Raw genomic sequence first — 27,777 nt, forward strand, 5'->3', positions numbered from 1 at the left:
GAAGGTATAATTCTAATCTAATTTGAAAAAACCGTGTAGCTGTAATTCTAATTCTAATGTAATTTGAAAAAAAAAACGGTGTAGGTATGATTCTAATCTAATTTGAAAAAACCGTGTAGCTGTAATTCTAATTCTAATGTAATTTGAAAAAAAAACGGTGTAGGTATAATTCTAATCTAATTTGAAAAAAAAACAGCGTAGCTATAGTTCTAATTCTAATGTAATTTGGAAAAAAAACTGTAGCTATAATTGTAATTCTAATCTAATTTGGAGAAAACGGTGTAGTTATAGCTCTAATCGGATTCGAAAAACAAAACGGTGTAGCTATTATTCTAATTCTAATCTAATTTGAAAAATCGTGTAGCTATAATTCTAATTTTATTCCAATTTCGAAAATACAGTAGCTGTAATTCTAATCTAATTTTTTAAAGCTAAAAATTTCCTAATTCACCAATTATGCTTGACACAGTGTTTGGCACGCCCTTGTTTATCGCACACCAACAGAGGGGGTCAGTAGTAACGAACAGGGTTGTAACCAAGTCACAAGGCTCCGAGTCACAAGTCAATCTCACTTTTATAGTTTTGACTCTCGAGTCAAGTCGAGTCATTTTCAATTGACCACCGAGTCAAGTCCAAGTCAGCGAGCAGAGGGTCGAGTCCGAGTCATGGTATTATGAATCGAGTCCGAGGCCAAGTCATTGTGTTGACTGCTCAGTGCTCAGTTCCAGTTAACGTCCTGTTAAGCCCACTTTTTATAACTCTGTTTAGTGATATCGGATGGTTCGCATTTATAATATACTAATTTTCCTCACTTTTATCAGTTTCTGGTTTCATTTTCAAGTACCAGTACCAATACACAAAATCCCAATAGTGTGGTTACTTTACTATTCTTCGAAAATACAATGAAAGGTCGGTGTTGGCCGTCTGATTCTCGAGTCATATGACTTGGTTCGAGTCATGCGCAGTGACTCGAGTCCAAGTCGAGTCAATACACAGATTGACTCGAGTCGAGTCATTTCCGTATTTTGAGAAAATGACTCGAGTCAAGTCGAGTCATAAGAAAATCGTGACTCGAGTCATTACAACCCTGGTAACGAATTCCTAATTTTTCAAAGTACTCAAGTCGGTTGTGCCTACTCCTACTGAGTGGTTGTGATTTTGGCCATTTCCATGTCTACATATACTTACTACAATTCACGACGTTACTAATACCTGTGTACCGACGATGTCTGCTTTGGCCGTCTCTGGTCCCGACTGGGTTTGTCTACTGTTACGATATAGTATTCATTGCGTTGATTTGCTTCATTTTCGTAAACGCTAATATGCGTGATCGTGTGTCGCACGTCATCACGCTGCTTTTAAATTACGCCGTCGTGGCTTTCGTAGTTCGTAGTAACGTCAAACTTACTATTCGCGGCAGCTCCCGTTTACATTCCCTGCGTGTTTCGTCAGTGCGTTGGCGAAATGTCACGCCGCCGCCTATGCTTCGCTTCGACACATGTCCGTCGACGTTTCGTCATGCAGGGCGCGATAATGGGAGTTGCCATGTGAGCGAGCGGATAAGGTAGGGAGGGACGCCTTAACTGTGCGGACAGAAATAGGAATGCGCGCTATCGCGTAGGAAGGCGCGGTAGACTATACAGAATTTACACATATTCATACTGAAATGAACCCGACTATTTTCGGCTGACACTCATCAGGGGTAATCGTCGGTAACGAATCTTCGAAATTTCATGCTAGTGACGTCATATTTTGCGACACGATTGTTAATATACAAACTTCTTTTGAATTCGGGGCGCTGGTAATTTATTCGTAGTCCAGGGGGACGGTAGCTCAGAAAAGTTTGGGAACCATTGTTGTAGACTAATACTACTTCTACTTTACAGTTTTCAGTGTTTAAGCAAGACTGGGTTGGTACAAATATAATAAGGGAAAGGCCGTTGGAAATGTCGATCTCTCGCTCCAGCAAAAGTCGTGTATATCCCGTACCCATATTATGATTGTGTTCTTTTAGCAGCTTCCGAAATCTCACTTAGCGATACAGGTATGTGTGGAAGATTACGGTAGACACTTTATCTCAGTACATCGTTTGCTTTCACCTCCTACCATTGAAATTACATAAGTCGTGACGATATGGCGCTATCGTATCCTGTCTGAATCGTTGGCGGAGATCCTTATTCGGCCAAACGTTAGCATTCATGCCAGATTCATCATCTGGTCGTTTGGTATCGTGGACATCCGAAGTTTTTGCGACTAAGATGCGGAAAGTTGTATTTGCGATTGGAATAACGTAACGCTTATTCAGATGACATTCCCGGTCGTGAAACTCCATATTAGGAAAATCACATATGATAGCTAGCTCTTCGTTGTAATATCATCCGTTACGATTCAGACTAGCAATGAGCGCATTGTCTGCCCCTATAAAGGACAATGGGTGTTACAGTGCGTGGTGATTCTTTGTTGAGCTGTTTTTATCAGCGACAGAAACCTCGGTACCCCCTGACAGGTTTCGGTGCCTTAACACATCACCCCGCACGCTTTTACCAGCAGTGTTTTTCGGTGCGGCATTGAAATTACGGCTTCAATTGTGAGGTTTTATCGTAATTTTTGACTTGAGAAGACTGCTTTGATGCGCGCGTTCTAGGGAAAGCCGGGTTCATGTTCCGGCTAATCTGAGATTTATAAGGATTTGTCTGTAAATACGACCCTTTCCGCCCGTACACTCCCGTATTTGTCGGTATGAACCCCTTATTTACATACCTCTCCTTCGTTTTTGAGACTGCTTGTGCACGAGGGTTTTTGGATAGTTTATATCTCCGTGAACACCGCCTGCGATAATGAGCCGCAAAGGGCGCGAAAAATTTAGCGGCGAAGGCGTAGGCTTTTATTGATATCATGTCCCTGAAAATCGCCGTGAAAAATGCAGTTTTCCGATCTCCAAATATGTAGACTTTCGTTTTCTGGCCATTGTTCGGTCGCACGCTGTTGCATCACGGAATGAATGCAATGAAAACGGAATCGCGATCATTCACAATGACATTCGTATCGCTTCTTTTCAACTTCAGATTCAAATAGATTCAAGTCAAGTAGTGGGTACCTGTCGTTTTTACGGCTTGGCATAATGATTCGAGAATTGATTCTAATGATTCGAGCCGATTAGCGAGAGATGTTTTTTACGGGCGAGGTAGATATGATGGTGACCCGACGTATGAGCAATAAGCAATAAGCATGCGACGCAATGGAAAACGATAGTTGAGCTTGAGACAGTTTAGCATGTGCCACTTCAGCATGTGACTTTGTAACCCCAAAACTAATCCTAACCCGACACATATCCCTGAAATTAACCGCTATAAATATCTTAACCCCAAGCCTTACCCTAACCAAAGCGTAAATTCAACCCTGCTTCTCCCCTAACCCGAAATTTAACCCACATGCTCATGTGTCGCATGCTCGTTGCTCATATGTCTACGGACCCGCTATGTGCTAGCGGTATCTTTTGGCGACCGGAAAGTATGGCATAGTATTGTTTTTCTCAATCATGCTACTTCGCTCACACATCGAATACTTTCGAACTATACTAAAACACGGACATGCCACTACGGTGATTTGGCCCGAAATATTTTCGAAAATCAAACACAGTTCCTCTTCCAGCTCTGGTTCTTCCACCCGACTGTGTTTACGAAATGACACTCCGTATGTATCAGTGTTTTGATCTCAAACTTGAGCGTGAACATGAGCTCAAACTTCGATTCAAACGAAGGTTTCGGAGCAACTTTTCACTGCAACAAGGATTGAGCTAACCATCTCACTTTCGAACAAGTTCGAAGTATTAGTTGAAAGTTTAGTTGAAGTTCACCCGCGTTGCGCGCTTCGCTGCTGCATACAGCGAGATGTTGATCTTCGAAAATCGCAAGCATTCGTAATCGAAAATCGTAGCGGTCGATTGTAATCTGCGCGGTTTCCGTAAAATTGCGTTGCCCCCGGGAGCATCAGATAACACCGACTCATCGTGGTGCTGCGATCGCGCGGCATATTTTTCCGGATCAGAACGGTCGGACGCGGTCCCTCCCGAAAGCCGAGATGCGATTTTCGCTTGTGGCGGTCTTTCCACGTGACATTTAGAAGTGTGATGTGGGGCCTTGTGTGTCGTGTTCTGTCCATTGAAAACGATATTTTAACGGGGAATATTTGGTGAATGACATGTCAATTCAAAAGATGACGGCTACTGCTAACTGCTAAAAGCAGTTCTTAATCTTGGACCTCTTGGGGTTCGAAGCACAAAATCAGAGCGCAAGAGATGTGGAATTAGGCCTATACGCTATCTAGACCATTGGTTCCCAAAGGGGCGATGGAGGGCAAAATGTTAGAACGTCCATTGAGATATATTCAGTTAACACGGTCAAAAATGCACGTGAAGACGGCATATTCTGCATATGAGTCGAGAAATAGTCAACCCAACTGAAAAGCAGACGGGGAGCCAGGTTTTCCGAGCACCTGCCACATCGGAAAAATGACCTTCTTTAGTAAATTCACCAGCTATCAGCGTTAGGTGAATAAATTTCCCGATTATACGTCCTCTTTTTCGGATCCGTAAATATGAGAAGGGCGAGGATTTGTGTCGTGATTGATAGGGGGCAATGGGTCGAAAAAGGTTGGAAATCGCCGATATAGAGCCTAATATTATTTTGCAAACCAACAAAAAGTGAAATATTTTCTGGCCAATCAAGTGTTCAACTCAAAAATATTTTCGTCGCGCTACGCCCGATTCCATGTCAACGGTCTTTTTGATTTTGTCAGAAGTTGTCTTGAAAATGGGCGAGAACTTTTATTATTAAAAGCTCACGGGGTAAGAGCGCTATAATGGTTAAGGAACACTGACTAATAGTATTTGGAAAGGATTTCGGTATGTATGTACAGTACATTGTACATGTACGTACGTCGTACACGCGATAGCTGCCAGCCTCCGCAAGGTAGCGCGTCTGCCCGCCATGACCTTGCTCAAAGCTATGCGTGATACAAATCTACGTTTTTTTTTGTCTATTCAACACGCATGGAAGGGGTTCTTGCAACATTCCGTTGCAATCAAGGCCCAACCGCCAGACTCGATCGATTAATCGCCTCCCACGCGTGGAGATGTTATCTGTAGATTACGAGGATTTAATGCGCTACGTTTCAATTCCCAACTTTTCACGAAAGCGTTATCACATGAGAAGACTTGGTTATGTGTATAGTTGTGGTTAGCTACGAAGTACACCTACTTTTTCAGAGTGCTCAAGTACGTTTTGTTTACTTCTTGCTCAAGTAGTTATGATTTGAGCCTGGTATTTTTTCTAAAGGACTTCTCGGAGGCACAGAACGTCAACACACAGTTGAATAATACATTCATATAGAAATAAACCCGAATATTTTCGACTGACGCTCGTTAGGGGTGATCGTCAGCAACTAGACGAGAATTGGAAAGAACCTTGTATATCAACTATCGTATCACAAAATATGACTTCATCGGCATGGAATTTTGAATACTGTAATCGCGCGGGCGAAGTTGCCCTTCTCCCCAAGCCCGTAACCTTGCACGACCATGTAAAATGCTTTAGGATTTTATGATAGCTGGATACAGTGTATGCGTAAACACGGTGATTGCGTTTTAAAGCAAATTTGCGAACTGTCGTAACATGCAGTATCGTTATTGCATAGTTGCATGACTCCAACAGTATTGTCAATATTACTGTTTATGAGTACGTGACGTAATGTTTCGGAAACTACATCTCTTAGCTGTAGTATCATATGATTAATTTCGTGTCAACATGACTCGCATTGCGCAAGCATGAGCGCTTACGTGGAAGTTGCCTTTAGCATACTTGACACTTGACAGGGTGGCGTGCAAGTGCACCTTGTGAGAATTTAGATTGGCTGACTAGCATGTCGGTGTCGGTATCAGTGTGCCATTGGAATCCATTCAATATTATCAGACAGGAAGTTCAACGTGCTGCCCTACCTGCACAGTGCACATCATCGTGTTGACTTACGAAATAAAACACAACGGGAATTTTCAATAAGGAATGCGTCATGGTTTGAATATGCGACGCTACAATCTTTTCCAAAACGTCAATTATGCGGGTGATAATCTGAACCGTCTTGATTTCATTGATACATCACACAGGTTTTACGACACGGTCCGAGTAGATATTATTTAAATATCAAGTTTTTCTTGATGGGCGTGGTTGATATACAGATGTGGTTACGTGTCTCGGTACGTAATCCTCAATAATTCCACCAGTTCCCTGGCTAGTTCAGTTTTTGTCACTCGGTCACCTGGTGCGACAAGCCTGCTGGTCATATTCATGATCATCAAATGTCGAGCATCACGCGCATTGTGACGTTGACGGACTCGTCTCTGTGATGTTTACGAGCGAGGTTATTTACGAGGGTGTGTCCGCTTGTAATTGTTGTTTGGAAACACTATTTGCTTGTCAGTTTAGTTGCAATCGAAATAGAAACGGTACTATTGTACAAGGGCGTTATCCCGTTGATATTGAAATAACTCTTTATACAGCATGTGCCCATTTCGCTATTAATTTCAGCGACTTGTACTATAGTATTATTTATCGAGGTTGTTGATACTTCGTTTGAGTTCTTGAACTTGGACTTTGACGGCGCGTTGCGTCTCTTTTGCATCGTCGATGTTTCAAAATTCTTTCGTGTGCACAAAAGAAACTCGCAAGGTAAACATTTTAAAGGGTATGAAAAAACGCCGTGTATTTTATTTATTTATATTTCGAAAAATACCAATCTTTTGCACAAAAGATAATAGTAAGGCAAACATTTTTGAGTGTCTTGAAGAATAGCTACATATAGGAGCCTACGATAACTTGGTTGTATATCGTAGGCCCCGTGTATAATACATTGTTTTATATTATGGAAAACACGAATGCGATGATATCTTGAAAGTGTGACGCGCTAGAAAAAAATAACGGTATATTCGAATCAGCGGGAAAAGTACATCTAACACCACGAATTCACCTGTTCGTTTAAAAAATCGTGTGAAATTTTGTTGGCCAGTAATAATTTAGTATTTTTTTTCAATCTCGGTGTTATTTACAGCATTCTCTCAATCTCATTCTCAGTATTCATACAGCTTTGATATAATTCAGTAAGCGTTTTCAGATACCCTCATTCTATATATATGACACTAATAATTATTATTATCGCGTATGTGAATCTGCCGCCGAATGTAGACAAGCCAATATCATACACTGGCGTACAATGGAATATATGTTCTTCTAAACACGAAATAAATCACGGGCCCCTTTCTCCCCCATTTGTTGACTAAAATGTTCGCACCCCATTCGTGACATCGTTCCGGAGTCAGCAAGCACCGGAATTTTTTCTCGGTACGCGGCGAGTTGTTTTTCCGCATCTAAAGATTTCGTGATTTGCCTATAAGCAAGATATTTCGATGGCATTGCTGCGCGATATTAATGCAAATAAAACAACCGAAGGTATGCTGACTGTGCGGTTATACTCGGCACGGTTTCGCATTCGCGGATATGACTTCGTATAATGAGACATGTAAAATTCCTTCTTACAAGATGCGGTATTTCCTCGCCGGTTTCCGAAACCCATCTCTATTCAATGAGCCACCAGCGATAACCATGCAAGACTATATTCGTCTGCATACTTCTTGCACATTTATTGCTGGTTTGCATTCGGTCGGTATCACGCGTTGGGGGTCATATGCGGATATGATCGAATGAATATATACAAGTCAGCCTTCGAGATTACCGGACCACGACATGCCATCCCATGTCTTGTGATGTCTTGAAATGATGACAGTATTCATAAACGAATGAAGGCATGAATAATTGCGAGATTCTATGCTAGTCTTATATCGAGATATACGTATGCTTTATTTTAACTATAGCATGACATCGTCTCTTACCGTATTTCCCTGTGATTTTAGGGATATTGAAATATCCGTCTCCCTATCTCATTCGTGTGATGAATACCAGACTTGGAGAACTATAGATAATTACCAACAATAATCTAATTCTTGTTTGGCCGCAGTCTTGAGAATCTCGAAACCCCATTCATGTGATAAGTACGATTTCTCATTACACTAACAATGTAGTGTGCGCCCCGTGCGAGTTCGAGTACGTTCGGTTGGAATGCGTGTTCAACAGTTCAACGTCATTAAGACATTGATTACAACTTGACCATCACGCACATTTACCGTAAAAGCAATGTAGCGCTGAATATGCAGGTGCGGTGCAGTATTTGTTTTATCGCAAGCTTGAATCGTGTAACGAAACGTGATATCGCTTGCTTTCAACGCCTTTTCAAGTGTACCTGCTGTCGTTTATATTTAGATTGCTTCTGTATGGTCAGCGTGTATATGACAGGAGTTTGCTATGGCTTGTCGAGATTCGATAAAGGATAACTGTTATGGAAAAATGGTATTCAATGAGTGATATGCTTCCGCATGCCTCCTGGTTCACAGAATATGACTCTACATAAACACATGTATCTTTGAGTGGTGGTGCTTCACTTACCATCTTTCTGCGAAGTTCACTACTGGAGTATTTGGTTTTATTAAGGTGCTAGACATAAACAAATATCTATGATGACTTTGATTTATTAAACATCTTAAAGTATGACTAGTATCTGTAGATAGAGGATCGTATAAGGTTGTCCAATTACCATGGACTACTCCTGGTCAACAAATAATTTCGTAGACCGGGATATTGAAACATACAATTGAATAGTATGCAATGCAATGCAATAGTATATTCAATTGTATATTGAAGTTCTGTACCTCCAAGAAGCTCTTGAAACAGATATATGAAGCATGATGATGGCGTCACGTCTATATCGTGATAATAACGAACGATTATATACACTGTGTTGAAGTTGATGTATATAACCTGCGTGGCTGCGTAGTATAGTATTTTGACATGGTCACATGACTATTATTATCACAGCAAAGAAAATTTGAATCTGAGTTGGGAACGCGCTAATCTGTGTGACTCATTGTTCGAAACGCACGACACCGGGCAAGCTCGTCTTTAGCACGTGGTACGCCCTTACCATATTCGTTGTGTACCAATTTGAATTCCGATTGATTTCATATTTACCTGGTGGTACCGTTGATATGGCAATGCGTGCGTGTTACCGACGTGGTTCCAAGTTAGCGTTCAATGACATAATTTGCCTAATATGCCTAATTCTTAAGGAGGCACGTACGCAAAAGGCCGTGCTTCTATCCAGCTTCGCCCAAGCATTAAATTAATATAGGAAGGCGTGCCACATCCTGCGCGTAATATTTAATGTGTGTAATTGCAATGAGGTTGTTTGTATTCGAAATGAATGGTAACTTTCCCCACTTGGTAATTGAGGTTGAGTGGTATTATCGACATATAGGGTTTGATTTGCAGTATGATAACACAAACATCCGGGTCATAGCCATTACCGATCATATTCGTTGTGTTATGTAACATGTTTTGCAAAATGCAAAGTTATGATATACGAGTCTTGCTTGTTAAGCCTTTTATTGCAGTGTAGATATCTTGGAGTTTATTTTAGGGTGATTGCAATCTAAGATCAAAGCACGAAATGAATGCTGCACGACAGCATGCCGTGATTTATACCGGAAGATTACAAATCCTCCCGTTACCCTAATATCTGCCTTGATAATTCTTTTTGGTGTTGAAATGTTGTTATGTATCGACTGTACCTCATATCATCGCCGTGGAATCAACATAGCTTGAGTCCACTTTTACGGAGTGATTAACTGTGAAACAATATGATAAACATAATCATGGTCACGATATGACCGAAAAAATGAGAATTTTACAAAAACTTGATTTTCTACGAGCTTGAAAAATGGACCTCAAATTTGAAAAGAAAAATCATAACCTGCTTTCAACCACATCGCCAGTACCGCGTTATAAATCGAAGTCCATCATCCTAATACCGATGATATCAGGTGGAAAGATAATCTCACCTTTCGCAACCCACCTTTTAGGATGGGCTCTGCTAATTCCCACTACAACTGCATTATGTTGGGTAAAAAGACGCGATTTCTTGGTCACGTATAAAGGTGTACTGTGTCAGTATAAAAATTTATCTAAATCGCACTCATCATCGCGTTGGGTCATGAACGTGATACTGTCACGGTTTGAATACATTCTCTGTCTCCCGATGTTAATTTCGAAGAAACGCAGTGAGATGCGCAGATTCAGGTTCGCTGTTCGCGGAAATCCTGTGTTTTCGAGATCGCTTCGAATTTACGGCGAAGGCGTATTTCGATTTTGAAATTCGCCCCGGCTTTGGCACGCCCTAACCGTCAAATCCGTGTCGGTCGCGCTATTAATAGACGCGCGCCCTTGTTTAGAATTTGCGCGGAATATTGTGTAAGGGCGCGCGTTTAGCTTTTCAATAGACTTGGGCTATTGGTTTGAGTTTACGACGTAAGGATTTTAAACAACGCGTGAAGTGACATTGTTCAACGGCTTGACGTGTGTTTTTAGTTTTTGATTCAACAACAACAGTCCGCGGCAATGTTTTCATTTCAATGGTGCACAGTATGACGAATGTCGTATATTTCGCCGATTTTCACAGTAGCTTAGGGTTCAAATCAGGTAAACTGTACTCTGTGGTGCATAATGTGACTTTCGCGCTTGTCCCAATTGGGGAACACGTGTCAAATCCACCAATTCTTGTGCAGACGTAATATGTCCGGGATTATGACCAAGTCGCAAGGTTCCGAGTCACAAGTCAATTTTACGATGCAAAACAAATTTGACTCGATTCCAACCCGTGAAATCGGAATTAATAATTCTGGGATTACCCGCCGCCGATGCTATTTTTGCAGATGCAGAACTTTCAACTGCAATAACTTGACTTCTGCAGGTTGGAATTGTGTCAGATTTGCTTAGCATTGTTTTTGAAGGCAACCCAATAATTTCATCATAGGGTTGACAAAAAAATTTGAATTTTTTTATAATTTTTCATAATAATCTGAAAATGTAAATTCGCTCTGTGGCGGCTTATACTTGTTAGAATTGAACCAAATTTGGTTCGCAACGTTTTTTAGGGTAACCTGACAATTTAATCAGTGAATCACTGGAATCCTGAAAAAGTGCAGTTTCAAGTTAAAGTCTTGTTAAACCCACTTTTTACAACTTGGTTATATCGAAAACTTCGCATTCATAATATAGTCATTTTCCTCACTTTTAACAGTTTCTGGTTACATTTTCAAGTATACCGGTACTGTTAGACGAAACACCAATAGCGTGATAACTTCACTATTCTTCGAAAATACAAGGGAATGCATGTCTTGGTAGTCCGGTTCTCGGGTCATATGAATAAGACCTAGTCGTGCACGATGAGTCGAGTACAAGTCGAGTCAAGAAAATGACTCGAGTCAAGTAGAGTCACCAAAAAATCGCGACTCGAGTCATTACAACCCTGGATATACCCCAGGAATGTAGTAGGGTCTGCGTGTGTAGTGCGCCACCCCAAGACATCGCAAAAAGCTTGAACACGCAAACGGAACCTACTATCATACAATACATGAGGATTGGTATATTTGACCCGTTTTCACACGTAGGAATCGGTGTGAAAACAAAATTTTGTGTTAGAAAGTGCTGATGGCCTGATTTGCACGCACTCTCCGCTATGGTGCGGATATTGCTAATACAGCGATTGTCCATCCACGCATTTACCGTGTAGTTTACGTATATGGTATTTCGTCGGCAAAATTAATGCGCTATATTCAGTAAACAAGCTAAGCCGATTATGGACGTTACGAAAATTTCCGCGACTGCACCTCACTGCGTTTTAGTGTCAAACTATTTTCTGTCCCTCATCTACGTTATAGGATTTGCAGCAAAGCATGCAAAACCCCATCTCAAAGCAGGTATAAGCTGGTTATGTAAGACAACACTGGCATAGTCGAATGCAATTCGAAACGCGACATGCGTCAGGTTGCGACATAATCTCTCGGGAAGTGGGTGCGCGACTCCTTTTAAGGGGTTGAGGGTCGAGCGCCACTTGTCGTGTTAGTATGCGGCTCACGAAAGCGTGGTTTTGCCTGTTGTACTGTAAAATGTTCATTTGTTCATATTTATATTATTATCATCAATTCAAAAGAGCACATTGAAAAGTTAGGAAGGAGTCAAAACAACTAGGAAAAGTCGTTCAACCAAACTGCCACCCGCTGGCAACATTTTTCTTCTATTCACACTTGTAATATACTTACGTAGAAGGATTGGAACGAGTAGTATTAGCTAATTCCAATCCCTATGCCAAATATGATAAAAGTTAAGTATGAACGCTACATAGAGTTCTCAATGAGTTAACAAAAGCTATTGAATCAATTCTCAATAAAATTGGTCCTTGTCAGCAAAACTGCTTCATTAATAACTAGTCACGTAATTTTTATGACGCAATACCTGACACACGATTAAAGATTATTCACGCATTGTGACATCACTTGCATTTACACTGTATATTGTGTGCGACTGACGCCTTAAATGAGTTACATGCAGTTTTGAAGTTGACACTTACTAAGGGCTGAGTGAGAATGTTTGGGATCCCTGAAGGTTCAGGACAACGTGTCAACCTACAGAGAAGTCCGGGGTATGGTATACCTTTTTAGACTTACGTACTTTTAAGCATTAAGTTCAACACCGAAATTACGAACATGTTCTGGAACTCCATACGTAGGGCAACCCTACTGTAACAGCAGCAATGTCAGCCGTCGCTTCCACCACATAAAGTCAAGCTATCTATGTGACTGGTCTTTTGATTGAACTGACAATAATGTCTCCTCCCTTTTGAGTTGGTAAAGATTGGGGCTGGGCACAATGATTCGAGTACTCGAATCTGAATCGAGTACTAATTTTAATGATTCGAGCCGAGTAGTAAAAGCCGATTACTGAAATTATACGCTCCTGTCAACGGAAAGTTAATTTACTAACGAGAATTATAGTTTTGATACTATTTTCCTATGAAAAAACCTTGGAACCTTAATTGGCCGTGTCGCAGCATACGAAACGCTACGAACGTTACTGGAAATAACACATTTCTGAAGTCATGATCATCCCGCAACATTATCAAGAAGTGCAATTAAATCGGTATGGTCGAAAAAATACCAAAGTATCTTTGATGGGACGGATAACGGGCAATATGTTCTTTGTGGTGGCATAAAAAGTTCATATTTGAACCTTGACGTAGTACAATCATTCGTGACGTCGTAATGAGTGATACTCGAATACTCGACTCGACTCGAAGCACAATAGGTGATTCGGAATCGAATCACTCAGGTACTCGATTTTGCCCAGCCCTATAAAGATAGAGGGCGTATTCATTTCCATTTCGACCCATCGTCACAGCGCCGATGAATCGTGTCGCTCGATTTGCGGTTAGGAATACAACGTCGCGAGGTGGGTATTTGCCTGTTTTGATAACCGACGAAAATATGCGTTTTGCGGAACGAATGATTTTTCCAATATTTATGTTTCGCTCTTCCGTGACATAACCAAATCCAGCACACGTGTTCGTCGCGCCCCTGTCACTTAACGAGCCTTTTATCCGCCGTGCGTGTTGACTGTAAATGGCATTTTAGGAGGGAGGCGCTTGTCACCGAATTTCTATATTTTGAAATGAAAATTCCGGTGCTGATATCCTACTCGAATTCTTGGCGACAGGGAGTCTTCTTAAGTGCTGTGCTACCGCACCTGCAGTATTATATGCGTCTGGACTCTTCATAACTTGACGGTGTATGTAAAGCTTTGGGATTTAGAAATAAATCCGAGAATTGCGCACGCACTGGGTATATATTTTCAAACTAAAATAATGTACGGTTTTTAGTTGCCTCAAATGCCTGACGATAATCTTAAATTAGGTCGTAGGCGGCGTAAAAACCGCAGAATATTCGAAGGTCTAGTCCCGAATTCGGATTCTCGAATCTGAATCAATGGTGTTCTCTGGAAATCCTATGTACCGAATTTATACATTGAAGAGATAAATCCGCCTTGGCCCAGGCATCCGAATAAGAATATCAAGCTGTGTAGACCTCTGAGGCAGTGGTTTTTTGAAGCTTTTTTAACCTGGCGAACCAGTACGCTAATCTGTAAGCTTCGGCGAACCCCAAATTTTCGCCTAGTCACAGAAACAAAAATCTTTAGATTGAAAATCTTTTACATCAAAGTAAATTGCTGGTGCGAAAGATGAGCTGTGCGTCACCAACATTGTAATAAGAACAAAATCAGTGAAACATGATTTGCACACACAACATAGAGGTTAATCATTCATTCATTGCCAATCAGTGTGACTTTGGCCCAATGATTGGGGTGTGTGTGTGTGTCTTGACTTCCAGCGAACCTCTGGCGTTCGCGTGAACCCCTGTGAAGAACAATTGCTCCAGATAATTTGTTTATTTGGTGACTGGTGCTCATTTTAGGAATCGCGAACAATTTTTGTCGAATATTGTCAAGTGACAAATTACTCTATAGCCATTACAAGTAATCTGCGCAGTGCGCATACACTTACCGGTGGAATCTCTCCTCGGAGCTGTAGATTGTTGACATTTCGGCCAGCTGTTGTATTTAGCCCTTCCGTGCGATACTCAGGTAATCACCATTATCAAGTTAAGTTAGGGACGTGTGGAATTAGGTCAGAAATCGCTTATATAACCCGTCTTCGTGTTCATTGTTCGTGACAGTGATTGCGCATTGCTGGCTCGCGTCGTGTCTCTGCGGTAGACTCAGGAGTTTTAGCAAGCTGGCGTTTTTACGTGACTCATAGGCGATAGTAACGTTAAATACTCAATGCACTTGAACAGTCATTACCACAGTCTTGAGATTGCAGATTTGGCGTTTTTTGTGTATGATGTGTTGGATTATAGATGTCTGATTGTCTGTGGATGGTATCAATCAAACTGTGTGTTCTGAGAGCTTCTGTGGATTATAGTTGACATGCGCAGGGGGCTTACCATGACCCCCGGGGTGGTCACTGGTCAGGTGTATAGTGAAAGGCGCATTTACCCCACCTTCCTAGTTTTGGACTTGGGACGTTATCTGTGTTCATTGCGTGACAATTGATCGAAATTTACGTCACCTACATTTTCACTCAAATAGATTAGCTGTTTTCAAGCAAGTAAAAGTATTATAGGGCTAGTTTTGCCGAAAACTCTAGAAGTAGAAGTAGGACACAACTGCTTGAGCAAAATGTTTAAAATAATTCGGTACTTCGAAAAATTAAATGTAGCCAAAACCTATTCCAGAAAAAGTAATGCGTCACTGAAAACACTTGAGTTTAAGAGGAAGTGATCTCAAAGCATAACCTCTGGAAAAGTAAAAGTACTTCGTAAGTGACCACATCTTGTTGAAATTTCGTTTCTGCTCCCTTCTCATCTTGGTCACGCCTCTGCCAATCACCATCACTTAAGCTAACCTGTGTGATGTGAAATAATTCAAGACATAGCAGTTGATAAGAGCCGATAGTGGATTTACCCCAGTCGTCAAGTGTAGACGGAGATAGTGAGACTTAAAGACCTTTGTAGCGTTTCATTGGCAACGTAGAACGTCAGTTATGTATCCCAAGAGGTTTTTGACTTGGTATGCGTTGCGGTTACATTGGTTGGTTGGAAGTGTCCGACATTATAGCGACGAGTAATTAAATCGTTATTGGTTGGAAGCTAATCGAAGTAAGCAGCTGTCGAAGGTGTTGTCGTGTAGGTGAGCAGTTGGCGGTCGGCTGTTTACCGACGCGTGCGGCGACTTCACCTAGTCGTTGAAAGCAAATACCAAGGGTATATAACTGCCCTCGAACGACTTCTCGTAAACTGTAATCACACCAGGGTTGTAACCAAGTCGCAAGGTTCCTAATCACAAGTCAATCTCACTTTGATAGTTTTCACTCTAGTCAAGTCGAGTCATTTTCAATCCCCCCCCCCCGAGTCAAGTCCAAGTCAGTGAGTAGAGGGTCGAGTCCGAGTCATAGTGTTTGACTCGAGTCTGAGTCCAAGCCATTATGTTCACTGTTCAATAAGGGTATTCAAAAATGACTTTTTTCTCAAATCGTACTGGCTACTTGATAACATTGTTAGGTTACCGGTACCTAATTTAAGCCTAAACACCAAATTTGGCTCAGTTCCAGCCAGTAGCCGCATTGCTACAGGAGAAGAAAGTTTCGATTTATTATATAAAAATAAATAACAAAAAATTTGAAATTATTGCTGCCAAAAATTTGAATTTGAATAAAATAGTATTCACGGTGAGCACCACTATAATAAATAAATCAAGAATTGGTCACCGTAAATACTATTTTATTCATAAATCAAATTTTTCGACGGCAATTACTACTTTTCCACTGGTTGTAATTGAACCAAATTTGGTGAACAGCGTTTCTATAGACAACCCAACACTTTCATGGGGTGAACAGAAAATTTTCAAATTTATTTTTATATAATAAATCGAAACTTTCTTCTCCTGTAGCAATGCGGCTACTGGCTGGAATTAAGCCAAATTTGGTGTGTAGGCTTAAATTAGGTAACCTAACAATTTTATCAAGGAGCCTAGCCAGTACGATTTGAGAAAAAAGTCATTTTTTAATACCCTACTGTTCAATTTCCAGTTCAATCCGGCTCAACCCACTTTTTCAACTCTGCTCGAGTGATATTGAATGGCTCCCATTCATACTATAGTAAGTTTCCTTGGTCTCAACAGTTTCTGGTCCTATTTTTTCAAGTATCAGGACTAATAGACGAAGTACCGATAATGTGGTAACTTTACTATATTCTTCGAAGTTACAATGAAATGTCTGTCTTGACCGGCCTAGTATCGAGTCATTACAACCGTGGTTTCGACCCCTAAAACTAACCCCTGGCTGCGCCTGATAATTCAGATGTAGCAATAGATGCAAGAACGTCACGCAACAGAATTCCGTTATCACGATTCACGCCATACTACGACACGTGTTTTCTAGTTGTTCGGCAATTAGAACTGTAACTAGTAAGTTGTTTGTCCATCACCTAACTAGATTGGCTGTTTGTACAAGTTCGCCTATGGGTGTAGAGTAGGGGCTGTTTCTAGGGGTGGGAGGTATGTACGCGCCTCGTAAGCACTTGATCTTATCTTCGAAACCAGACGGCGTTGCAGGCGCGGCCGTCGTTTGCCCTCTGCGCTGACCGGCGACGCGATTTTGTGTAGACCCGACGGAATGCGGGAAACGTGGCTTCTGTCAGAGCCGCGTCCGCTGCGTGTCGGCGCCCTTGTTGCCTAATCTCGCGGCTCCGATTTCGCTTTCGCGGAATCCGAATCGTTCGAATTCCCGGCGGGTTTCGCGAGTCTGAGCCGTGCGTCCCGTCCAGACTTGCACATACTATCAATATAGTTTGTTTACGGTCAATTAACCACTCTTTTTGAGTATTCTAGTTTTGGTTGCGCATTTATCTAAAAATTAGTCGCCGAACATCTAGAAAACACCTTCTGTCGGTTGGCATTGATCGTGGCACCGGTGCTCTGTTGTGCGATGTTCTTGCAGCCATTGCGAGCTCAGAGTAGCCACTGCAAACAGTGCCTTAGCCAGAGTGTCAAAACCCCTCCCATTTCAGACACGTCCTTTTGAAATGCCGTTTATATCTCCAATATTTCTCGGATAATCTGCAATTCAGTAATTTGTACTATCAGTGCCGTTAATTTAACGTAGCTTGTTGCGGATTTTATAGGGCGTTAGTTGTATTTCTAACTGTTGTTGCGGGTTTTTAATTAAAAACACGTTTCTTGATTTCTTCGAAAGGCTGAACAAAATGGGGAGGGCGTTGATTTTTCAAAATGTTCAAAGGGGCTACGGTGTAAAAACGGTTGGAAACCCCAACACCAACAGTACAAACTTTCAATGGCGGTTGACGGTCAATGTCGTGGTTTCGGCAGCGGATTAAGTTGAGTGGTCACGATTGGGCTGTTCTGGCACCTACAAACCGCAGACAATGTTTTCACAATGTCGTCATCACTCTTTTTGTGCAAAATGAAACTGGAATTATCACGCTATACAAGTCGCACAGTCCGTTGATTTCAAATTCACACATTCTATACTACATTGTCAGTTATCTAATAATGTCAACGACTACCCCTCGGATCAACTATTGCGCTCATTGAGACCCTAAAATTTGTCGATCAAGAGTTCAATACAGCGAGGATATCGCACGCCGACTGCGAATAATCACTATATTTCCGCTGTTGATGCGCAGCGCAGTGATAATCGTACCGCCGAACAGGGTTGTTGTCTCTGTAAAGAGGGATGCGCCAGAGACTTGAACTTATGCGCCTTGTTTACGCGTGTTTGCGTCTTTATTCGAGAGCGCGTTTATGCTACTATCAGATTTCAATCTTGAAATCGCGGGTAAAATCTCACAGACTTATGAACCGGTGTCAACATGTTGATTAACTGGCTCGCGTACCACTGGGTAGAAAATAACAGCTACTGTCTTGAAAATTTAACTTTGATATAGCATTAATACGGAGGTGATGCACATTTTTGTGTAGTACATAATAATATTTGTGGTTGGCTCAGTTCGCTGGTTGGGTTTTTGATTGCGAGGCAGGTTTCTGTCGTGAATACCTTTCACTTTCGTTCGAGATTTGCATATCAATTTACCCTTAGCGATGAACCTTCATTCCCGCAGTGAAGTATTTCAACTGAGCTGGGTTTCACTGGAGCTCGGGCAGTATGCCTTTATGTTGCAATATTTACTGGTTTCATTTTGGCACAACAGTAATTTATCAATCTTAAAAGGCGAGGTCACTTTACGCACGCGAGAATATCTAAAACTTTAAAGGATTTCATAATTTGACAATCATTCACCCGTCCTAAAACACAACTCCGCTAAGTACCCGTTTCTCGAAATGCAGGGGCTTCATGCTTGCTAGAATATACATTGTACAAGATGACACTGCGAACATTTTAACTTTGATAAGTGCTTTGAGAAATAAGAAGTTTTCGGGAAGTGAAACACTTGGTGCCGAATTATTTGTTAAGGTTCCGATGTCATTTCAAATGTCTTCATAGCCACCTTTGGTCCTTCGTATTTTCTGATTTATTACTGAGAACCTTTCTAAAACATGGTGCCGCATTGATTGTTGTACTCACAAATAATTAACCTATACCAGTGCGTTAATAATATTGAATTAGAATACCATATAATGGCCATCCGCCTGGATTACATGCCTTGATAATATAATCACACAAGCATAGGGAACACTGTCTGAATTTGCTCGTAAATCTAACTATGTCCGTGATAATGTTCCGTAATCTGCGGGTAAAGGCTTCCAGCTTCTGGACTAGTTGACAAGGTCGTAATGAGGATGAATGACTATTTTTCGAGCGCTATGTTTACTGTAGTTTCGCATGAAAGATCGTTCCAAGGAATCGAGATTCAATGCGCGTTTTGCAGGTAACCGTATCATGCTTACTTATGGCTACAAGATGCAGTAGTCTGCGGATATTCTGCAGGGACAGTTTAGAAAACAATGAATGCATCATCCAATTACTATCAATAACGTTATTGCGTTTTCTGGTGCATAATATTGACGACGCCGCACATCTTTCATTGTGTCGTCATAGCTGCAATTAGTTGATGACAACACTGCGAACTATTTCGTAGTGTTATGAATAAACCTGTGCGCGTATATTATTGAAAGTCAAATTGATATCATGACTGCTGGCAACAGAGAATTAGTCAGCGTTTCATATTTTCAACACGCAATCTATGTATCAAAGGATAATCGCGATGACAGCGTAATATGCTGCACTGTATGTATATGTAGGTTTGATTGTAATGAGGCGCTGACGCAGTTTTGCCTTCTTAGCAGCCTGTCGAGTGGCTCATTGCATATCACTTTCGGTAGAACAAAACGATTTTATGGCCGGTTCAATTTTCAATCAAGTGTTCAAGAGAAACACTTGTCGTGACGTCACGCTCTTGACCTCCTTGACCAGTGTTGTAGTGAGCTGGCCTGTTTTAGCGACCGTTCTCCAATAGGGCTCAATAGCTTATTCATACCAGGAAACTTTATTACGATTTCTGGATTCGTTTAAGCCTGTTATGTATATTGAAAAGCAGTGTGTTTGATGGGTCAGTCTTTTATAGTAGGGCACTTGTCGGACTGAAGCCAGTGTATTGCTGGGCACCGTTGCAGAGTTACTATAATATTTTTAGCTTTTGCAAATTCATAAGTATTTAATTGTAGCAAGACATTTTTCCAAATTAGATTACAATAGGAATTATAGCTAGACAGTTTTTTCCGAATTGCTTGGCAACTAGAAAATTTTGAGATTTTCCAATTTAGAATTCTAGAATGATAGGTGGACAGTGTTTTTTTTTTCAAATTAGATTATAATTATAGTATTGCTACACATTTTTTTCCGAATTACATTAGAATTACTGTTTTCACAAAAGAAATCTGCGCACCAAGCTTCCAAGCTTAACGCTTTTTGCGCTATACAGTTCTGCTGCCACGTTTTCAGGAAAACCAGAAAGTATGTTAGAATTAATGTGATAGCATGGAAACATTGCACAAATTAGATTACAATTAGATTATCGCTCTAATGTGTCAACTAGAATTATTTGATGTGGTAAGTCTGCACGGTAGACAGGTGGACCTGATATCACATACTCCCGCTTCCGGGTTCTCTTTGTTAAAATTACGGCGCATGACTTTCGTATTTTGGCGAGAACACGTTCCGCGGGTCTTTGGCTTGCAGTGAATATGCGCTACGCGATTAGAACACCCTTGTCATGATTCCGGGGCCTTGTTGATTTTGTTGGCTTTGTTGCGCGGTGCCGTTTTACGTCACGACACTCGAAAAGCAATCTTTAGCTACCAGCGCCGCGGATTGATGGGACCAACGCTTAAAACAGATCCGTAGTTCTGTTTTGATAGAGAGACATTGTGGTTGTAGGTAATCGCGAGTACTTGACGCTTGTTTCGGTGGACTGCAGTATCGGCAATGACAGCTTACTGTGATAAGGCATTTGAAACTCGATCCATATCACTGGTTTATCAGGCTGCCCTGCTATTGGGGACTTCGTGACAGACTCGGACAATTAGATAATTGTGTTTTTGTAATTTGACTAATTCAAGCGAAATGCAGGTGATACGGGGCCTGCGGGTCACCATAAATACTATTTTATCCAAATCCAAAATTTTCGACGGCAATAACTCCGCTTCCACTGGATGGAATTGAACCAAATTTGGTGAACATCGTTTCTATACACAACCTAACACTTTCATGGGGTAAACAGGAAATATTCAAATTTTTTGTTATTTATTTTTATATAATAAATGGAAACTTTCTTCTCCTGTAGCAATGCGGCTACTGGCTGGAATTGAACCAAATTTGGTGTGCATGCTTGCATTAGGTAACCTAACAATTTTATCAAGTAGCCGGTACGATTTGAGAAAAAAGTCTTTTTTTGAATACCCCCTACTGTACACACATTTTCCATTTTCATACTCAATAAAACGAACTCTGACATATATAAACTGAAGCTCATTCACACCTGCAAGGTTTCGCCAATTCAGTTATTGTAATTCTTATTCTAATCTGAATTTGGATAAATGTATAGCAATAATTGAAGAGCTTCTTGAGGTACAGAACTGCAATATAAAATTAAATGGTATATTGATATTATTATACTATTTAATAGCTATAATTGTAATTCTAATCTAATTCAGAATAGCTGAAAATTTTAAAAGTTGCCCTATAGCTGTCGGTAGCTGATCCGTCAAATGTGAGGACCGGATATAAATCTCGATCGCTAAGATATTCGTTGTTGGTCGCAAATATGTGTTACTTTCGAAGCGTTGTAAAACATCCGTCAACGGCTTAATCCGGGTTAGAAACCGCGCCGCAATGTAGCAGATCCGACTACGCCAGATTACAGATCGCCATCGGGCATCGACAATCAATATATAACGTGTTGAGAATGTCCCCGTGTCTCGAAATTTAATGCGGTGTATTTTTAGCAAGGACATCAGTTCGGAAGAGTATTTACCCGTTTCCTGGTCTCTCTCATTATAATAATGGTTGACTGGAAAACCGCGGACCCTGTATTAGTCTGGATTCGGATCGTACCGTGGTAAAGTCCCCCCGAGGTCGTTCGCATGCTCACCATCGGAGATGAGGAAAAACTATGTCAGTAAGGCTTTGTTTGTAGTATAGTGGAAAGGCCACGATCTATCTTATTAGAAATTGGTAACGGTGATTACGTGACTTCAAAAATTCGGATCGAATTGCATTGAAAACCTCGAGGTATATCACTAGGAGCGCGAACAAAATTTCATGCTATCCGATATCATTTATGTGATGGATCTTGTCGAAATATTGATGTGGATAATTTTGAGTTTTTTTTATGTTTCTGGCGCTTAGCTCAAGCGTTCCAGAAGAAAATATATAGATTTGGTCTGCGGGTGCCAGGTTACATTCCCCAGACACAAGGTTACAATTAGCACGACAAAACATGGGCGTGAATAGAACTAGAAGGGTTGGTTTGAGGTCGTATACTGTTGGAAAACGAGGTGAAATGGTACCCTTGTAACTACGCAGTTACTCAAAACATCTTTAATTGTCATCACCACGGCAATCTAAAGATTTTTTGATGGCCTTGCAATTTTTATTTCGAAGTCGCCGCAGTGACGATGGGTGAACGGTCGCCATGGCCCTTTTGAGTATAATGATCGCTCTCTACAACACGCGACCCTAATACGTCGATTGCTACCGTAGGAACGTAAGCTAATATTTAGAAGTAGGGCTCTGTAATTCGGTCGCTAACTGTGTCAAAGTCAATCGATACAGGCATTTCTGGATATCGACCGCGCGGGACATGCATAGTCTGTCTTAAGTCGATTTAGCTTGCGCAATCTACAATATGCCTGGACAGGGGACACTGCACGCAACGCAGTTCACATTTGAGAATTGGTACCACGACGTTCCCGTAGCTTATATCTCGATACTTTTGCATTGCGCGATATGTTAATATTCTATTTTCGATATCTGCGTCATAATTGCCTTCCGCGTATGTTCCTGTAATAGGCAATTCGCATTAATCATATACACACCAATTTGACTATGCCTCTGAAGAGTCAGCGTAATTTGTAATCTATATAAATACGCACTCGTGTTTTACGGAATGTCGTTGCTTACGGGCTAATGAGCTGAAATGAAGATTGGTTATCAAAGCGACCGCGCCTCCAAGGCAAGGGATTGGTTGCTTCTTATAATGCTGTTCGTTCGTGACATGACCGTAGCGGTGACTTGGTGTGGTTCTAAATAGATTTGCGTGTAGATGGTGGCTCTTTGCGTTATCTCGGGATTAATGTATCGTCGAGATATCGGCGTGTCTTAAAGTAAGCCCTGGAGGTCAATATGCTGCGAGGTTGCCAGCGGAAATTTGCAGGAGAACCGTAACAGACTCACTAGATAATTCTAGTTGTCTGGTTACAGGGAAATCTCGTTAAAATAATTCCAACGTAATTTGTAAAATGTTTCTGTGAAAATGCTACGGTAGAGCTGTATAGTGTGAAGAGAGCCAGGCTTGCTGTGCAGACATTCTCGTGCTTATGATAAAGGGCTCTGCTTTGATATATACTAAACTTGATTTTTGTTGTGTTTCTTCCTGATTCAGAATAAAAGTCAATTTCCAAGTTTTTGCGAGGCAAGTAATTCTGATTCTAATCTAATGCGTAAAGTAGTCGTCGTTGCTCGTTGGTACTCAAGTACAATTAAACTGAAGTAACTATTTCTAAGTTACTGAAAGGAGATAATCCGTTGCTAGTTTTGACCCAAAACTGAAAACTGCAGTAGAAGTGGCAGTCCATAATCCTAAGCACTTCACTATGTAGTTCAGGTATGCAAATTATGCTTGGGTATTTGCGAAAAGTAGAATTTATTACCACCTCTGGCCCTCTGTATTTGTTGAATCGATTTCAGATCATCGGTTCTTGCGTCATAATCGCGGCATCCATCATTCTTGAAGTCATGCTGTTATGAGTCACGTGACACTGTTTGATTAGCTCTCTCGTCCGGATATTCGTGGTGCTTTGCCGCGCGAGGAATATTATCGAACTATCATGCAGTTGAGTTGCTTTCCAGTTTGCGGCCGGCGTAGCTAAAAAATCGTTTTGGCCTGCGTTTTGAGATCTATCGGGGTAGCGATTCCTGTTCGTGGCGAGCTGACAAGCATATGTTAGCGCTTTTGTGTGCGTCAGACGTTGCTGAAAACTGCTGTGTACGCAACGTGCAGGTGCTTGGCGATAGCTTATTTTGGAAGTACATTACAGTCAGCTAACTGCTGTATTTTTGCATAGGTCTAATTCTTGTTGTACCTGTGCGTTATTATAACAAAACTTCAGTTGCAAAACAACTAGAAAACGCACCGTGTCTTCGTTTGGTGTGAATCGTGATACCGGTGTTCTGCGGTGTGATGTTCCTGCAACCATTGCTAGCTCAGCGCTATCAGTACTAACTGGGGCGAGCCATGGGGGCGGGCTTTGTGGATAGGAACTCCTTTCATCTCAAACTTGTACTGATGTTCGTGTGGGGAAACGGTACCGATTCAGGTGAAATAAAAATTGATGAGCTCTTCAAGAATTGAGATGGTTGGTTCTAGTTTTAGTTGTAGTGAGTAGTTCTTGTTCTAGTTCTAATTGCGCATTAAGCGGTTCAAGAAATCTGCCGGTTTGAGAATGTGCGGGTTTGAGATCGGAATCTCGCAAAGTCAGGGTCGGCAGATGGCCTTCGTCGCGCGCCTCCTGCCGCGTTTGCTACGTCACCGTCACCCGTTTTCGGTAATTCATTCATCTTTAAAGCATTAGGCAGCTGTTATCCGGTAGGTGATGTAATGCTGAGGGCGTCGTTTTTCTGCTGAGACTTTGAATGCGGTGTGTATCACTGTTATGCGTTTGAAATATTCATAAATCGGCGATGATTTATGCAATGTGTTTAAAATACCAATTCGATACGCAGCGTTTGTAGTTGTGCGCGCCGACCCTTGCACGGGAAGAATCGTGACGCCACTAAAAATGCTGGTACGCCATCTCTTGCTCACAGTTGAATTGCCGCTGGTCGACCGAGACAAATGCATTCTCAATGAATATACAAAATGTATTGTTATACGCATCACAGAATCAATGAAATTCATGACATAACATCCTAAGCTGGCGATCACCTGGTACCGCTCACGTTTCTAATTCTCGCGAGATGCGTATCCGCTGTCACGTTATATCGCGAACTGCCAGCGTCCGTGATGAAATCCCTCCACGCCGCGCGATATAAAGCAACACGTTTTGCGACGCTGTGCTAGAGCCGCGTATCAGCTTATCAAACAAGATGTTTCCTTTGATGAGGAAATTTTCTTCATGCCCCTGGATGACGTCACTAGAGTTGTGACGTCATAAGGAACAAGATTGTTTCAGCATCCCGTTGTTTTAGGGGGCTGGAACCGCCAGAGTTGGTCAAAGTCGGAATAACTGCTTAATTTGTACTCAATTACAAGTTGAAATAACGATTTTTGAGACTTGTCATAACTATTTCAATTGAAAGTAGATAATGTAAATCTAAGAAGTACTCGGTTAGCTTTAAATGTAGATTTTTTTTTTGAGAGGTGGCATACTTTTTGCGGTTGGTCCGAGGTGGCTATTTTTTTCGGAATTGCGTCTTGAAAAATGACTAATCACGCTATGAATAGTTACAGTTTTAGAGAATATATATTCAGTTACCGTGATATCACTAATTTCAGTCGTATAAGTGGTGTGAACACATCCCAAAACTAATTTATACTTGAACACCCCAAAAAATCATGATTTTTGTTGCTGACCCCTCGGGGAACCACAGCGCGTGTTCGGGCAAGGTTCTTATGCGACCTTTGGTTCTGGTATTGGTACTTCGTTGGTTTCAAATATGGAATAGGACCAGTGCTCGTAAATTGTATAGATCGCGTAAGAGGAAACGGTTTTGTATAAGGAGAATCATATTCAGACAGATAGTCATCGCACAGCAAGAAAACACGACACAGAATAGCCTTCCCGTATTCGTTGTGAATAGTCCCGTTTCGTCCGTCCTATGACGTAACCCTCTGTAGGCGTCTATGATTTCACGGAACGCGGTCCTATAATACGCCTCGCGTCATCGCACGGGGGGAACACAGAGACTGCGCGCCGCGCGGAATAGGCAGGACAAGTACGTAATGACATGTCTTGCCTTGTGAGAGAAATTAATCTCGTAATCGTAGCGATACTGCCGGGTAATTCATCGGCAGAGGGATTGTAGTGTATTGCGAGTGCTTGAGATGTTGTAGTCCGATTTCTTGGTGGTCTGTTGCTGTTTGGACCTGGAGGCAATGACATATCTTGCGTCTATCGACTCCGGGCATTAAGCGCAAAGGAGCTCATTGATCAATGATCAGTGTCGAGGCAAATCTAATTTTTGAAGAGCGTCTTGGAGAGATACAGAACAATACAAGAGTCATATTCATATTGTAATAAACCCAAATATTTTTTGCTGACAATATTCAGGGGTAATCGTCTGCAACTACTGTTTTGGAGAACTCCAGTCGATTTTGGCTATTTTCACAACAAGCACAAGTGGCTGTATTTTCGACTACTTCCATCGCTGTTGATCAGTTTTAAGGCGAAACTACATACTTTTTACACGCCGGATTTTGTAAAGTGGAGAGTGTACTAACGACAGTGTGACGTCACGATGAGACCATAGCATTTGAAATTTTCCTACTGAATTTCAAACCACATCAAATAGCATTGTCGGCCTTTTGTGATGTGATTTATAAGTATTATAATAATATTACTGTTTGTATGGTCACGAGGATGGCCTTGTGCTTGTAAATTTCCTATTAAATTTACTGCCGGGATACGATCCTGACGGTTGCTTTTAATGATCGGGCGCTATCATTTATATTGTCAGCGACGGTTTTAATATGAATCAATCTTGCGATCTGGGCCGCTCGCCGAGGTTGAAGCAAACAAACTATTAATATTGATTTGGATTCGATGCTTCATATGGATAACCGCGGGTAGCAACTAATTTATCGGATGCCGCCGATGGCACAGTTCTAAACAGAGTTGGTTACATCGCGTGGGAATCGCGCCATGCTATTGTCTGTAAATGTTGACAAGCGCAGCATTGTTCATATACAATGTTCTATTCAATTCTCTGCTAATCGCTGACGATTACCCCTGACGAGTGTCGGCCGAAAATATTCGGGTTTATTTCAATAGGAATATATTGTCCATGTGCAATAGGGCTCTTCAAAAATGACTTTTTTTCTCAAATCGTACTGGCTACTTGATAAAATTGTTAGGTTACCTAATTTAAGCCTACACATAAAATTTGGTTCAATTCCAGCCAGTAACCGCTTTGCTACAGGAGAATAAAGTTTCTATTTATTATATAAAAATAAATAATAAAAAATTTGAAAATTTTCTGTTCACCCCATGAAAGTGTTAGGCTGTCTATAGAAACGATGCTCACCAAATTTGGTTCATTTCCAGCCAGTGGAAGCGGAGTTATTGCCGTCGAAAAATTTGGATTTGAATAAAATAGTATTTACGGTGAGCACAACTATAATAAATGAACAAAAAATCGGTCACCGTAAATACTATTTTATTCAAATCCAAATTTTTCGACGGCAATAACTCCGCTTCCACTGGCTGGAAATGAACCAAATTTGGTGAGCATCGTTTCTATAGACAGCCTAAC

The 27,777-nt window shown here is 41.3% G+C and overlaps 1 protein-coding gene across 3 annotated transcripts in view; it reads left to right on the forward strand.

Annotated features, from left to right (window-relative positions):
* The window catches only part of LOC145438277 (MOB kinase activator 2-like), a 60,214-nt gene that overhangs the window by 21,917 nt on the left and 10,520 nt on the right, over positions 1-27,777 (forward strand). The window lies entirely within an intron of this gene.

Source organism: Botryllus schlosseri, chromosome 4 (genome assembly GCF_051294905.1).
Source record: "Botryllus schlosseri isolate E-star chromosome 4, Bs_hap1, whole genome shotgun sequence".
NCBI classification, from domain to species: Eukaryota; Metazoa; Chordata; class Ascidiacea; order Stolidobranchia; family Styelidae; genus Botryllus; species Botryllus schlosseri.